This window comes from Triticum aestivum, chromosome 4A (genome assembly GCF_018294505.1).
Source record: "Triticum aestivum cultivar Chinese Spring chromosome 4A, IWGSC CS RefSeq v2.1, whole genome shotgun sequence".
NCBI lineage: Eukaryota > Viridiplantae > Streptophyta > Magnoliopsida > Poales > Poaceae > Triticum > Triticum aestivum.
Window position 1 is genome coordinate 657,410,772 of NC_057803.1, and position 15,887 is coordinate 657,426,658.

General features: G+C 49.8%; 1 non-coding gene across 1 annotated transcript; it reads left to right on the plus strand.

The window, feature by feature from the left end:
- Nucleotides 1–467: 467 nt before the first annotated feature.
- Nucleotides 468–540, plus strand: TRNAA-AGC (transfer RNA alanine (anticodon AGC)). The gene has a single exon. It is a non-coding gene; the product is annotated as a tRNA-Ala (tRNA).
- Nucleotides 541–15,887: the final 15,347 nt, after the last annotated feature.

Below are 15,887 nucleotides of genomic sequence, written 5' to 3' on the forward strand. Positions count from 1 at the left end.
TTGGGCAGGTCGTCCAACACGGTCACGCCGCCGCTGTCCGGCATGCTGATTGCTCGCTGATATATTAATAATAAGAGAAAAAAGAAGCAAAGATTAGCAGGATCCGTGAATCAAAAAGGGAAAGAGAGAGGGGGAAAAGCGACGGATATGGGTATCATGAAGCTAGCTAGGAATTGACTGTGTGAGTTGAGATTGGGCCGGCCACATGTCTTCAATCTGGATAGGTCTAAACCTCCAATGAATAAGACCCAATCTCATAGAATTTTTTCCATGATCCGAGAGGGTTTACTCTGCTTTGGAGGGCGACCGTGTTCCTCCCGTCGTCTCATTTATGGAGCACTTCGGCAAGCAGTGGGCACCTGCGAGCGGAAACGAAAATGAGGAGCACGACTGGCGGTCGGATTCTTTTTCCCGCAACATATTATTGTGGGTATTAAGGGCATTTGTTAATTATTGTTTTCAAATTAGGGGATGTAGCTCAGATGGTAGAGCGCTCGCTTAGCATGCGAGAGGTATGGGGATCGATACCCCACTTCTCCATTGTTTTTTTCCTTTAGTTTTTATTCCTTTTGCAGATCTGAACACGTGCAAAATCCAAATGAATTCAGATCAGACCAGAATGCTTCATCGAAATACTCTCTCCGTCCAGAAATACTTGTCGGAGAAATGGATGGGAGTACCAAATATCACCATCTGATCTTGTAAAGCAACGTTCAGTTCACAAAATCCAAATGAAATCAATGAAAGCAACGTCCAGTTCTCAACCACCACCCAAAACAACACCTGAATAATGAAGGCAGAACTCTTGTTCTCAACGTACCCTATACATCTAGAGGGAGGTGTCGCTGGCATCTGAATCGGTCAAATTATCAACAACTTTTTAGATATATAATGGAGGCATCGTGTTAAACTGTCACCATGTAAGCTACAAAATCTTCCCCGGTAAAGATGAACTGGGAATTAGCAAATTTTCCCCGGTCCTTTTGTTTTGGGAAAAACAGAAGCAACAGAACCAGGTTCCACTATGATGAACAAAAACACAAAGACATGGAACAACACCGGCCACGCGTGTCACACCGGCCTTGCAGAAAAATCCTGGTCACAGAAGCAGCAGCAAAGAAAGAGCCCAGCGAACAACACTTAGAAGATTATATATCACCAAAGCACCAGCTTTTTTTTTCTGCTAACTGGTGAAAGTCTCTTTTTTTTGTGAGATGCTAACTAAAATGTTAAGCTACATAAGGAAGTATCTACACTACTAACCATTTCATGTTTTGAACGACTAAAATGCCACAAATTCTCACGAAAGAATTTGCATTTCAAACTGCAACCACTCCTTAGTAACAACGAAAACTGAAACTAAACAGGGGGAGAGTCCATCAATAGAGTTCATAACTTATTCCTACCCCCCAAAAAAAAACCTGGAAACAAAACCAACAGCCAAGCTCTTTTCTCCAAAATGGTGGAAAGTCGATGGAACAAAGTCCGTATTTGCCAGAAAAAAAAAACAATGATCGTAACAGCTAACAATGGCCGTAACCCTTTTCAAAAAACAATAGTCATAACAAAAGTAGCTTCCGAAATCACATGCAGCGGTGGTAGTGATCAAATTACTTGCCATCGTATCAGCGCTCAGACTGAGGACCAAATCACATCCAGCTTCCGAAATGTGCCTAAGAAAAGATATCTACACACAAAGAACAACAGCGACCAGGTGCCAAAATCAAGTGTGCACTGAACATGAAAGATGAAAATATTGAGCTACATAAGGGATTACCTGAACCAACAATTTTCAGCAACAAAAATACCACAATTTCTTGCTAAGGAATTAGCATTTCAAACTGCAACCATGTCAGGCTTTTTTTTTTCACCTTGTCAGACTTTTTTCACCTTGTCAGACTTTTTTTTTCTTTTTTCTTTTCGAAAAAAAGGAGAACAGTACAACAGTTCCATATAGCAATAGTGACACCATTGTTCATAACATACATTAACACGATGTTCAAGATAGCATGACAAGCACAAAACGATGATACTATAAGTACTACTTCAGAAATACAAAGTGTTCGGTTCTACTAGTAGTAGTAGTACTAAAAGGTAAGAACATACTAGAACAGAATGCAAGGTTCATACGGATACAGGATAGATACTACCAAGCAAGGGCACAACAAACAACTAGTCCAAAGCATTAAGACGGAGCATGTCATCTTATAGCACCATGGCGAATGGAGGAGTCCCGTTGCTCACAGCATCTTCTTCTTCTTGGGCCTCAAACAAGGGGACTGAAATCATGCTCTCTTGGAAGCGATGCCTAGAAAGTGTCAAGCACATCTCATACTCTTCACTTTCTACATTCCCTAAAAACACACCATCAATGTCACAATGAAGCAGACGACGAGGACGCTGCGCCATCAACAGCTCACGCTCGTTGATCACAGCCAGCTCAGGGATAGATTTCCACGACTTAAGCGGCGGAGATGCCTCCATCTAGGGGTGGAATTCGAGCCGAGTCGAGCCAGCTCGACTCGACTCGCTAAAGCTCGTTTCATTAACGAGCTAGCTCGACTCGACTCGTTACTATAACGAGCTCAAATTCAAAATTGGCTCGACTCGTATAACTCGCGAGCCGGCTCGTTTAGCTTGTTAAGCTCGTTAAAGATATGAAGATAAAACCTTATAAATATGACAAAAAGATTAATTGGGAACTTAACATGTACATATATGGGCATGTACTTGAGAGTCTCCTAGGTTGTCGGGCATTGAGCAGCTCGGTCTTGTGCTAGGACGTTAGGTGGTTAGTGGCCGTTATTTACTACCCCTAAAAAATGCTGATTTTTTTACTGAGCCTAACGAGTTACACAAGTACTCGTGAGATCGGCTCGTTTAACTTGGCCAGTAAATGATCTTAAACTAAAGCTTGGCTCGACTCGTTATTGTTCGAGTTCGAGTCGATTCGAGCCGAGTCACGAGCTACTCGTTTAGCTCGCGAGCTTCGAGCTTTTTTTCCAGCCCTACCTCCATCACTAATAGGTTAATCCGGTATCGGAACCCCATGTCTGTGCATCATAGTCCTGCAACACCCAAACATGGACAGTGACGTAGTCGGGGTCGGTGCAGCCATACATAGCAAGGTCGCCGCCCGTGTCCAACAGTGTCATAAGATCGCCCAACTGTGCCGGGCGGCTCATCTGCCGGAACGTCTCGGCTACGGTGTCAAATACCGTTATGCTGCCGCCCATTGCCCAGTGCAGGCTAGCACGATGATGGATCGGCGGACGGTGGGACTGGGCGGCAGGACGCCCATCTTCTGAAGCAGTCGGCCATTGGATGCGTCTTGGCTGGACCGATCCCACGGTGAAGACAAAGTAATCAGGCAACTCAACTTCGGCAAATTTCCCAAATCTCCCGGCGGGTGTGGCGTACGACAACCAGAGCACCCGGTACTCTTCAGATGGGTGGTGCCGGTACAAGGCGAGCACGTCAGGGCTGATGAATTTTCGTCCTGGAGGATGCGGCAGGACGGCGCACTTGCGGGTGGCCGGGTTGCAGATGTAGAAATGTCTATACCACAGGAGGAGCCCATCACAGGTTATAAAGGGCATGCCTGTATCGCGGTCGTACCGGAGCAGGGGCCGTATCTTCTGACCACTGGAGGCGGAGGCGGAGGCTCCGGCGACGCGGCTGATGCCCAGTTCGTGCTCGATGATGGGCAGCGCGGGCTGACGGCGGTGGTGGCCGAGGATGAAGGCGTCGGTGGATGTGCCGCTGCGCCACCACAGGCGAGGAAGAGGACGGGCGGTGTGAATTATTGCAAGGTCATGGAAGAGGACTGGACGAGCAGGAGGTAGCTGTGCTGCCGGGTGGAATTGATGAGGGGAGAGAAGAAGCAGCACTTCGACTGAAAGGTCACGCAAGAGATGAAATCCTTAACTACGCCACACGCATTGTCTCGTGTTGAACGGGGTTAAGTTTTTTTTTTCGAAAAACTTTCAATCTATTCATCTTCAATCATGGTAGTACAACGAACACTAGAAAAAAAATAAAAATTACATCCAGATCAGTAGACCACGTAGCGACGACTACAAACATTGAAGCGAGCCGAAGGCGCGCCGCTGTCATCGTCCCCCCCTCACCGGAGCCGGGCAAAACTTGTTGTAGTAGACATTGGGGAAGTCTTCGTGCTAAAGTCCCGTAGAACCAACACACCAGAACAGCAACCATCGCGGATGAAGAGTGTAGATCAAAAGGATCCAACCTAAAGACACACGAACGAAGACGAACGAACATATCTGAGCAAATCCACCAAAGACAGATCCGCCGGAGACACACCTCCATGAAAGATAATAAGCGTTCCTACTCCCTCGAGGGGAGCCGCGGTTCTGTTTATATTGATTGATGCGGCCGAAGCCAAGCTTGGAGTACAAGGAATATTACAAGGAGTTTGAGTAGGAGAAGGAAAGGAGTTTGAGATGCTACGGAAACATATTCTCTAACACCCTCCCTTAATCTTAACTACCCTAGATTAAGATTACTCTTGAACTCCTCAAATGGTCTTGATGGCAATGCCTTTGTAAAACCGTCTGCTACTTGATCCTTGGAGGGAATAAACCGTATCTCGAGTTTCTTGGCTGCAACCCTTTCTCGCACAAAGTGAAAATCAATTTCGATGTGCTTTGTCCTTGCATGAAACACAGGATTTGCGGACAAATATGTTGCTCCCAAGTTATCACACCATAAACATGAGATACGATTCTTCTTGATTCCCAATTCCTCAAGAAGTGATTCAACCCAAATGATTTCTGCAGTTGCATTTGCCAAGGACTTATATTCAGCTTCTGTGCTTGACCGTGACACGGTGGCTTGCTTTCTGGCACTCCAAGAAATAAGGTTAGACCCAAAAAATACTGCAAAGCCTCCAGTTGATCTTCTGTCATCACTGCATCCTGCCCAGTCAGCATCAGAGAATGCACTCACAAGAGAGGAATTAGACCGTTTGAAATGAAGTCCTATTCCCATAGTATGCTTTACATATCTTACAATTCTCTTGACAGCTGACCAATGTGCAGAAGTAGGTGCATGCAGATATTGACAAACCTTGTTGACAGCAAATGAGATATCTGGACGTGTGAGAGTTAAATATTGTAATGCTCCCACAGTACTCCTATACCTTGTACTTTCCTCCTCCTGAAGTGGCACACCTTCATATGCTGAAAGTTTTTCTGAGGAAGACAAAGGTGTAGGAACTGGCTTGCAATTCTTCATCCCCATGCGAGACAGAAGCTCAGTGATATATTTCTCCTGATTTAACACAATTCCATCTTGAGTTTTCTTGACCTCAATACCTAGGAAGAAATGCAAATCACCTAGGTCTTTCAAGGCAAACTCTGAGCTCAAATCATGCAGAAGTGCATTAGTAGCATTTTGTGAAGAACTTGCAACGATGATATCATCAACATATATAAGCACAAAAATGACTACTCCAGCCTTGTTATAAATAAACAATGATGTATCAGCTTTGGAGGCAATGAAACCAAGATATTTCAACTGTAAGCTCAATCTGGAGTACCATGCTCTGGGTGCTTGTTTTAAACCATAGAGTGCCTTGTCAAGCTTGCAAACATAATGTGGTGACTTCTTGTCCTCATAACCAGGTGGTTGTCTCATAAACACTTCCTCTTCTAGAATGCCATGCAAAAACGCATTCTGTACATCTAGCTGTCGTAGACTCCAACCCTTGGATACAGCAATGGCTAGCACAAGTCTGATAGTTGCAGCTTTAACAACAGGACTGAAAGTGTCCTCATAATCAATACCATAACGTTGTTTAAAACCCTTTGCAACGAGACGTGCTTTGTACCTGTCAATGGAGCCATCTGCCTTCTTTTTAATTCTGTAAACCCATTTGCAATCGATGATATTTTTACCTTTCTGATTTGGTACAAGATGCCATGTCTTGTTCCTCATAAGTGCAGAATATTCCTCATCCATTGCCTTCTTCCACTTAGGATCATCAAGTGCACTATTCAATGTTGTTGGTTCTCCTGAAATACACAACATTCCATATGGTATAGTCCCATCTTTTCTTATTTTAGGATTTCGTATACCTTTCTGTAATCGAGTCATAACTCGTGAAGAAACTGCTGGCTGGACCACAGGAGCACTCGCCGCAGAAGATCTCAAGGAAGCTGCATGTGATGACATAGGCGAATCTGGCGCCACCTGCGCAGAGGATCCTGTAGCCGTTGGTGTGGCCGCTTGTGTGTCCACCACATGGGTGCCAGCCGCCCGAGCCGGCACAGCGGATCGACCGCCCGACCGCGGTTGCAGGCGCGCGCTGGGCGAGGGAGATTCGGCCCCATGGCTGGTCCCGCCTGCTGCTGAGGTGGCGGCGTGGGAGTGGCGCGCGCTGGGCGAGGCGGATTCGGCCCCGCAGCCGACCCCGCAGCTGGTCCCGCCTGCTGCTGAATCAGCGCTGCGGTTGGTGGGAGCGCGATCCGAGGCTGATTTGGCCGCAGGATCCAAGGTCTGCGCACGAACAGGAGTTGCAGGCGCCGCCGGATCAGCTTCGTCATCTGTGCCAGGTTCGTCTCCTTCCTCAGCATGAAATATAAGATGATCTTGAGCTTGATTTTTGAAATTTTGATCATTTTGAGCGCCGTTTTCACCAGGGACCTGTACAGGCAACAGAGAAGAACCAATACCAGCAGGAATATCATCACTTTGGTTAGTACAACTGTCGCCCCCATGATCAAAAGACCGAAGATGTGGAGGAATAAGAAGGATTTCCTTGCGGAGAAGTGCACCAGCATTGGGATGAAGAGAAGCAAAAGGGAACACTGACTCATCAAAAACTACATCTCTGGATATGTAGACCCTACCAGTAGGAACATCTAGACATTTAACTCCTTTGTGCATGGGACTATAGCCTAAGAAGACACACTTTTTGGAGCGAAAAGCGAGTTTGCGTGTGTTATAGGGTCTGAGGTTGGGCCAACATGCACAACCGAAAACACGAAGAGATGTGTAGTTGGGTGTGACACCAAGGAGTCGTGTAATAGGTGTTTCAAATTTGATGACTTTACTAGGAAGCAAATTGATAAGATATGTAGCGGTTAAGAATGCTTCATCCCAGAATTTGAGTGGCATGGATGCATTTGCTAGCAATGCTAGCCCCATATCAACTATGTGACGGTGCTTTCTTTCAGCAGATCCGTTTTGTTGATGAGCATGAGGGCAAGAGACATGATGTGAAATACCAAGTTTTTGGAAGAAAGAGTTCAATTTTTCATACTCACCACCCCAGTCACTTTGCATAGCAATGATCTTGGAGTTCAGTTTGCGTTCAACAAGGTTTTGAAAATTGATGAAGACTTGGAATACATCAGACCGTTTCTTTAACAAGTAAATCCAAGTAAATTTACTATAGTCATCAATAAAGCTTACATAGTAAGAAAATCTCCCAACTGAAGTAGGGGCTGGTCCCCATACATCTGAAAATATAAGTTGTAGAGGAGCAGTAGACACACTAGTAGAGATGGGATAGGGTAATTGATGACTTTTTGCTTGTTGACACGGATCACAAACTGACTCAACACTATTCTCATAAGAGAGTTTATTTTTGCTAAGAACATATTTAACTATGACTGAAGATGGATGACCTAATCGACTATGCCACCTTGATGATGATGGCTTGGTGACAATATTTGCTTGTTTATTGGACCATGAAGATGATGATGATGATATGAGTGGATAGAGGCCTCCCACGCACCGTCCTCTAAGAATGATTCTCCTTGTGCTCAAATCCTTAACCAAGAAAAAGTGAGGATAGAATTCTATAAGAACATTATTATCAAGGGTGAATCGATGAACAGAAACAAGATTTTTGGAAGTTTGAGGAACATGCAAGACATCTTTAAGGTGCAAATTTTTCATGGGGTTTTGAACAATTGAACTACCAATGTGGGTGATATTCATACCAGAACCGCTTGCCGTGCGAATTTGGTCGCCTCCGTTGTACTTCTCCCGTACTGTCAGCTTGTCAAGTTCACCTGTGATGTGATTTGTTGCTGCACTGTCTGCGTACCAATTAGTGTCCACGCCATAGGAGACAGCATGCGCCTCCTTCTCTTCTTGATCATTCTCTTCATAGCGCCACCAGCAGACACGTGCACCTCCTGGATGATGTCTATAGCATATCTGGCACTCAGGATAGTCATGCTGCTGCTCGCGTACCTGCTGTTGCTGTTGCTGTCGAGGGCGTCCTCTGAATCCGCCGCCTCTATTTGCAGGAGAAGGCTGGCGGTCACCGCGGTCACCGCGGTCACCGCGGCCGCGCCCTCTTCCTCCTCGCCCACGGGATCTACCACGGGACTGGCCGCGGCCTCTGTAGACGGCGTTGGCAGATGAATGAAACCCGCCTGAAGACGAGTCTCCCAGCATCTCCATCCTCTGATCAAAGGCGGAGATCTGAGCGAAGAGGTCATCGGCGGTGATTGTGTTCTTGACAGCGCCGATCGCCGCCACCATGGAGTCGTAGTCGCGGTCGAGTCCTGCGAGTATGTAGTCCACCATCTCCGGATCAGAGACGGGACGACCAGCGGCAGCTAGTTCATCCCCAAGGCTTTTCATCTTCGCCATATACGCCGAGCTCGACATTGTGCCCTTCTTGGTATTGGTGATCGCGATCCTTAGATTGGTGATCCGGGACTGTGATTGCGAGGCGAAGAGATTGTTCACCGTCGTCCAGAGCTCATAGGTGGAGTCCTTCCCGACGACTTGCGCAAGGATTTCTGGAGACATGGAGTTGAGAAGATATGACAGGACCTGCTGGTCTTTGGCGATCCAACAGAGGGTTCGGCTCGAGGGCCGTCGTCTTGTCCGCCTTCGTGATCTCCACAGTCTTGGGTGGAGCGGCGTCAGAGTTGTCCAGGAGCCCGGTTACCTGCGCACCTCGCAGGGCTGGGAGCACCTGGGTCTTCCAGAGGATGAAGTTTCCTCTTGCTAGCTTCTCAGATGGCGGCGATCCGAGGTTGAGGCCGACGCCGGACGAAGAAGCCATGGAGACGATGATATGTGGTTCTAGGGTTTTGATTTGTGGCTAGATGTAGGAGAAGAGGTGGCTCTGATTACCATGAAAGATAATAAGCGTTCCTACTCCCTCGAGGGGAGCCGCGGTTCTGTTTATATTGATTGATGCGGCCGAAGCCAAGCTTGGAGTACAAGGAATATTACAAGGAGTTTGAGTAGGAGAAGGAAAGGAGTTTGAGATTCTACGGAAACATATTCTCTAACACTCCACATGCCCACCGATGGTGCTACACGCATCACCGGAATGGGGTTAAGTTTAGCAGATACTCCATTGCTCGTCGTTAGCCCATTAGCACATTGACGCCACATTTATCAATTTCTGTATCTCAAGCAATGTTTCAAATTTCGAATTGAATTTTTTTTGTCAGCATACATTGATGCTGTGTCAATGCACTTAACTTTTTCCAGGTTTTGTTTGAACATTTTTGAATGTGCAACAGGGTCCGGTGCACCAGATACGTTCCCACAAAATACATAGTTCAATACAAATTCACAAGTAAAGTCGAACGAAAAAAATTAAAATGCCATAACCGGTGAAAAATAGAGCAAAATGACTAAACACTTGTACTATTATAGGACTGTCATCCAAATCGATTGTATATTCCGTGCTACCATCTCCCGGCGGTTGCACCCTTAGACCATATGCACCCTTTCTTCCGCACGACTAAGTAACGACCACGTACGAATCCATTCAGACCCCCGAAAGATGATCTGCAAAAAATTTGTGATGGTGTATATCTTTTAAACATAACGTCATTCCGACAGTTCCATGTAGCTCAAAGTAATGCACACACTAAGATTCGAATATGTGATGTTGTCTTAGACTCTACCCCGTTTAACATGTCCCATATAAACTGAAGGTGTTATCAGGAGGATAAACATTAAAGGACACATGTATTGTATGCCACAATAATTTGGCTACTAGGCATTTGAGAAAAAGATGTTGGATTGATTCGTCCAAAAAACAACACCGTTTAGTACCCTCCAATCTACGCCTTGTTGAGTTGTCCTTAGTCAAGATCACTTTCTTAGGCACGAATCACATAAAGACATTTATTTCTATAAAGGTACTTTAATTTTTCAAAATATGAAGTGACTTTGGGATTTGACCAGTGCTTATCAAATTTATATACATAGATTTTACTACTGAGAATGCTCCTGAGACAGATAATTTATCTGGCACATCAGAAAGGTTAACCTCCATCAACGTACGCACAAGATGTAGCCACATATCCCACCGTTCCCCCACCAGTACTTGCCTAAACCGAATATTTAGGGGAACATAACTTAGAATTGTACATATGAAAGTGTCCTTACGTTGTACAATATTATTAAAGAGTCGGATACTACACGGCTAACGGTGTATCCCCTGGCCAGGTATCTTCTCGGAATCTACTAGTGTTTATGTTCCCCATTGTGAAATTACTTTTATTAAAGACGGCGGCCTTTGTTCTCATTAGCCCCTTTCAAAAAGGAGTCATTCGGCTGTGCCGTGACTTGTGTCAGGATTTTGGACTGTCAATACTTGTTACGCAAAACTATATCCACACACCATCTTCTCTCTCTTGTGATTCAATACAAAGTTCCGGTGAGCTGTCTCCCATGATCGAAATCAATATGATGTAATCGATGGTGTGTTTGTTGGGATATGATGAATTGTCACTTTATGTCAAATTGTTCATTGAATTATATTGAATCTTTTGAAGTCTTGTTGTTGTATAATTAAGTAGCTATGTATGCTCTCCGATCTATTTGTTATTTTTGGCCAAGATTGATAGGTAGTTCTTGAGATGGAGTGGTGCATAGTAGTGGGTGTCGTGGTATTCTCACGACAGATGCCAAGGGGTGGCTTATCATGGATGGGGCCAGAAGAGCGTCGTCGGGTCCGCAGGCCCGGGGCCCACCACTACAGGGCATCGGCGCGCGTGCAGATCCGCTGCGGCCGGGGTGGACGGTTGCCCTTCCGTGGCTGCTTTAATGCGCCATTAACGCACCGAATATGCAGAGGCATGCGGGGAGTGGGGCGCAGTTAATCCCACGCCCCCACGTCGCCTCAGCTTCACCGTTCCGCCTATAAATAGGGGAGGAGGAGGGGCGGCAGAACACACGCGTGCCTCCTCCATCTCCTTCTTCTTCCTCTCTTCTTCGCTGCTGCTGCTCCGTCGCAGCTGATGTTCCACTACGGGCACTGCTCCTCCTCTGCTGTCTTGCGCCACCACAGCGCTGCCGCGAAACCATCTTCTCCGAGCCACTCCAAGCCGCCGCCGAGCCATGGCGAAGAGCGGTTGGGACGACTCGAATGTGCATGGAGAGCACATTGAGTTCCTCCGTGCGACGTGGAGGCTTCCCTACGCCGACATCTTAGAGGTGCGCCTTCCCGCTGAGCGGGAGATCTCGTCGGCACAGCAGCCCGGCGAGTTCATCGTCTTCCACACGCACTTCCTCCGCGGATTCGGTCTGCCGGCAAGCAACTTCCTCCGTTTCTTCCTCGATTTCCATCGCCTGCAGCCGCACCACCTCACCCCCAACACGGTGGTGCTGTTGTCCGCCTTCATGACGTTCTGCGAGGGCTACCTCGGCATCCTGCCCTCGTTGGAGCTGTGGGGTAGGTTCTTCTACCTCAAGCTAGGCACGTTGGCGAAGGAGGAGCCGGCTTAGTGCGGGGCCTACGTTGCCGTGAGGCGCTCGGGAGGCGGGACCCGCTTCCCGGCCATCGCTCTGCTGGGGTCAGCCAAACTCTTGTAGAAGTCCTACATTTACGTCCAGAACCTCCACCCGACGAATGACTATACCAACATGCCGACCTTTGAGATCGGGCCACCTGCTGGGCCGCGGGACAACTGGAGCCAGCAGCCGCCCAAGCGCTTGCTGGCTCATATCGTCAACGTACTCGCCCGGCTTCAAGAGATGACGGACCGGGAGTGACTCATGCCGGCCGACTTGTTGGTCGCCTTCGTCCAGCGCCGGGTATCGGCCCTCCAACTCCTGCCGCATCTCATCAGCGAGATGAGCGACAGCCGGGATCCGAGCTGGATGTCCACCAAGGAGATGCCGACTGTTGAGGTGGTCCGGCACGTGAACTACTTCTCCAACAACAAGCTCGACAAGGAGGAGTGGCACATCGGCAAGGAGCCGTACAGCCGTGCCAACCCTCCACCGCCGGTAAGTGCCTGGTCCGCCTTCTTCACCCATGTCGTTATTTTTATTCGACCTAACCAGCCGGCCTCATGGCAGCGCTTCCCGGGCCAAGGTGCGTCAACTCCAGGCCGGCAGTGGATGCCGGACCGTGAAGAGAGCGACATGGGCGACCCCGAACTGGGGGCGGTCGCCTTGGAGGAAGACGGCGAGGACGACGACGCTGGAGGAGGTGGCGCCGGAGCAGGCAGCAACAAAGCAGGAGGCTCTTTAGGAGGCGACGGAGGAGGAGTCGGCAACGTCTGGTCTTGGCCAGATGACAATGAGGACCACGAGGAGCAGCGCCGACTCGGAGGAGACGCGAGGACCGGAGCCGGCCCATCGACGCTGCGGCCAGCTGCTGCACCCGGCGCACACAAGCGCCGCCCCAAGGGGAGGTTCGGCAACCACCCAGCAAAGAAGGCCAAGCAGGTGGCTGCGACGAAGCGGCACGAGGCCGCGAAGGTGGCTATCGCCCGAAAGGGTCCTAAGCCGATGCCATATGGGTCCGGGTAAGTGCGCTTGTTGCACTAGCTTTGCATTTTTCTTCTCTCTTGGTGGTTTTCTCATTCTTGCTCTTTCTTTCTGAGCAAGACGGCCATTATTCCCACCACGCGAGCTCCATATGCCTTGCTGATTGGCCCCGCAGGCAGCTCCGAGGAAGCCCAGCGCGTGGATCCTACCACTGCCCTTCAAGAGGCGACAACGAGGAATGCATGGGATGCGCAGGAGGAGCGGGACACTGTGGCGAAGGTGCATGCGGAGGCGGAGGCCGTGACGTGGGTGCAGGAGGATGTGGCGGCCAAGGCGCGGGCAGAGGCCGACGCCAAGGCCGTGGAGGACCCGGCCGGTCGTGTGGTCCCGGAGACCGCCAACCCCGAGGAGCCAGAGATGTAGATGGGGGAGAACTGGTCGTTGCCTGGGGCCGCCGGAGCTGACCAGACGGCATCGGAGCAGGTGGACGTTGGCGCCGTCATCCCGGAGGCGGAGGAGGCCCAGTGCTCGCCGGATGCTGGAGAACGAGGAGGCGGCGAGCCCAGGAAGCCGAAGGCGTCGCAAGCCGGTGCTGGGCAGGCGGCTAGCCCGGCCGTGGTGCCACGCACGTCCTCACGCCTGCGTCCAGGGCGGGCGACCTCCGAGCCGATGCTAGTGGAGACCATGGCCTCGAGCTTGCAAGGGGCCAACACCGGGGCCACGAGCGCTACCCCTCCGGGCTGGACGGCGGGTGCCGGCTCGGCCGCCCTGAACCTTGCGGTGCAGGACGTGCTGGACAAGTTCTCCGCACACAACGTCACCCTCCTGAGGCGAGGGATGAGCTGCCGGTGATGCAGATGGCCGTCCGGGTATGTGCGCCTTGCTTTGCTTTCTCTTGTAATCTTCGGTGGGGGCGCGCAAGCGCACCACTGGGTGTAGCCCCCGAGTTCCATGCCTGCTCTGCGCGCCCCCACTGGGTGTAGCCCCCGAGTTCCATGGCGGCTGCTGAGCAGGCGGGTTGTAACTTAAAGGTGCTCTTCTGTTTGCTGAAATGCCGCTCTTGTTGCAGGACTACCACAACATGCGGGCGGCCGCCTACAACATCCAAAACCGGACGCTCGCCACCCAGACTGCTGAGCTGACCCAGAGCCGAGGTATGTAGGTCGTCTATCAGGGGGGCGCGCAAGTGCACCCACTGGGTGTAGCCCCCGAGATTTGGGCCGACTGCTGAGCAGTCGGGCCGGATCTTCTCCGGCGGCTTCTTGTCTTTGTTGAAGTAGTTGTTGATATTTCTTGTTTGCTCTTCACAGCAGCCGCTGCCAAGATGAGGGGACGCGTGGCCGAGCTTGAGGGACAACTACGGGTTGCAGAGTGATGCCTGCTAGAACTATGTCGTTATTTCCAAAGAGGAAGGGATGATGCAACACAGGGTATTTCCCTCAGTGATGAGACCAAGGTTATCGAACCAGTAGGAGAATCACGCAACACAATGTAAACATCCCCTGCACACAAATAACAAATACTCGCAACCTTACGTGTTAAAGGGCTTATCAATTCCTTTTGGGTAACGGTGCCTGAAATTGGCATGGAGACGTGATAAAGTTGTAATAGATAGGATAAATAGATCGCAAAATAAAATAAAGTGTAGTAAGGTATTTTTGTATTTTTGGTTTAATAGAATTAAAAATAGAAGAAAATAAAAGTAGATCGTGAAGGCAAATATATTAAAGAAAGAGACCTAGGGGTCGTAGGTTTCACTAGTGGCTTCTCTCGAGAAAAATAGCAAACGGTGGGAAAACAATTACTGTTGGGCAATTGATAGAACTTTAAATAATCATGATGATATCCATGTTGGGGAACGTAGCAGAAATTCAAATTTTTCTACGCATCACCAAGATCAATCTATGGAGATTCTAGCAACAAGAGAGAGAGGGAGTGCATCTTCATACCCTTGAAGATCGCTAAGCGGAAGCGTTCACTACTGGAATCAGCTACTTTGCCATCTGCCAGATCTTTGCCGTCCGCTAGCGGACGACAAAGAAGCTCTTTGCCATCAGCTACCGTAAAGCAGACGGCAAAGAAATGGCGGACAGCAATGAACCACTTTGCCATGAGCCATTTCTTTGCCGTCCGCCAGCTGAAGGCACAGAGTCTTTGCCGTCAGCCAGCTGACGGCAAAGAGGGAGGTGGCCCCCACCCACCCGCCTGTTTTAAAAAAACTTAACACCCCCACCTTTGCCGTCTGCTAGCGGATGGCAAAGAGAGATAACGGCGGACGACAAAGAGTTGCGGACGGCAAAGAGCCGAGTAACTAACGGATGCCACCCCCGCCCGTTACTCTCCCTTCTCTTCCTCTCTCCTCCCCGACGCCCGCCCTAGCTAGATCCACCGCCGCCCCGCCCCTGCCGCCCCCGCCCCCGCACCCTTGGCCCGTCGCGCCACCACCCCTCCGCCCCCATCCCACCCGCTGACGCCCCGTCGCCCCACCACCCCTCCGCCACCCGCCGCCCGGCGCCGCCCCCGCCCCCCGCCGCCCGCGCCCGGCGCCGCCCCCGCCCCCGCACCCTTGACCCGTCGCCCCACAACCCCTCCGCCCCCCACCCCACCCGCCGACGCCCCGTCGCCCCGCCACCCACCGCCCGGAGCCGCCCCCACCGCCCGACGCCGCCCCTGCCGCCCGGTGGCCCCCCGCCGATCGTCCCATTGCTCCGGTGAGGGACTACTACTTTTTTTCTTCAGTTTTTTCATTTTTTTGCTGTTTAATTGTTAGTGCTAGATTGTGTTAGTGTTAGTGTTAGAAAAGAATTAGAAGAAGTAGAAGAAGTAGAAGTAGTAGAAAGATGAAAAAAGAAGAAGAAGAAAAGAAGTAGAAGAATTGGAAGAAGGAGAAAAGAAGAAACGAAAAGAAGTAAAAAAGTAGAAAAAAGATGAAAGAAGAAGAAGAAGAAAGGAAAGAAGAAGAAGAAGAGAAAGAAAGAAGAAGAAGAAAGGAAAGGATAGAAGGAAACACCCCGACCCGACCCCCTGACCCCCCCTGACCCCGACACCCCGACCCCGACACCCCGACCCCTGACCCCTGACCCCGACACCCCGACCCGGACACCACACCCCGACAACGACACGACACCCAGACACCCCGACACCCGACCCCCCGA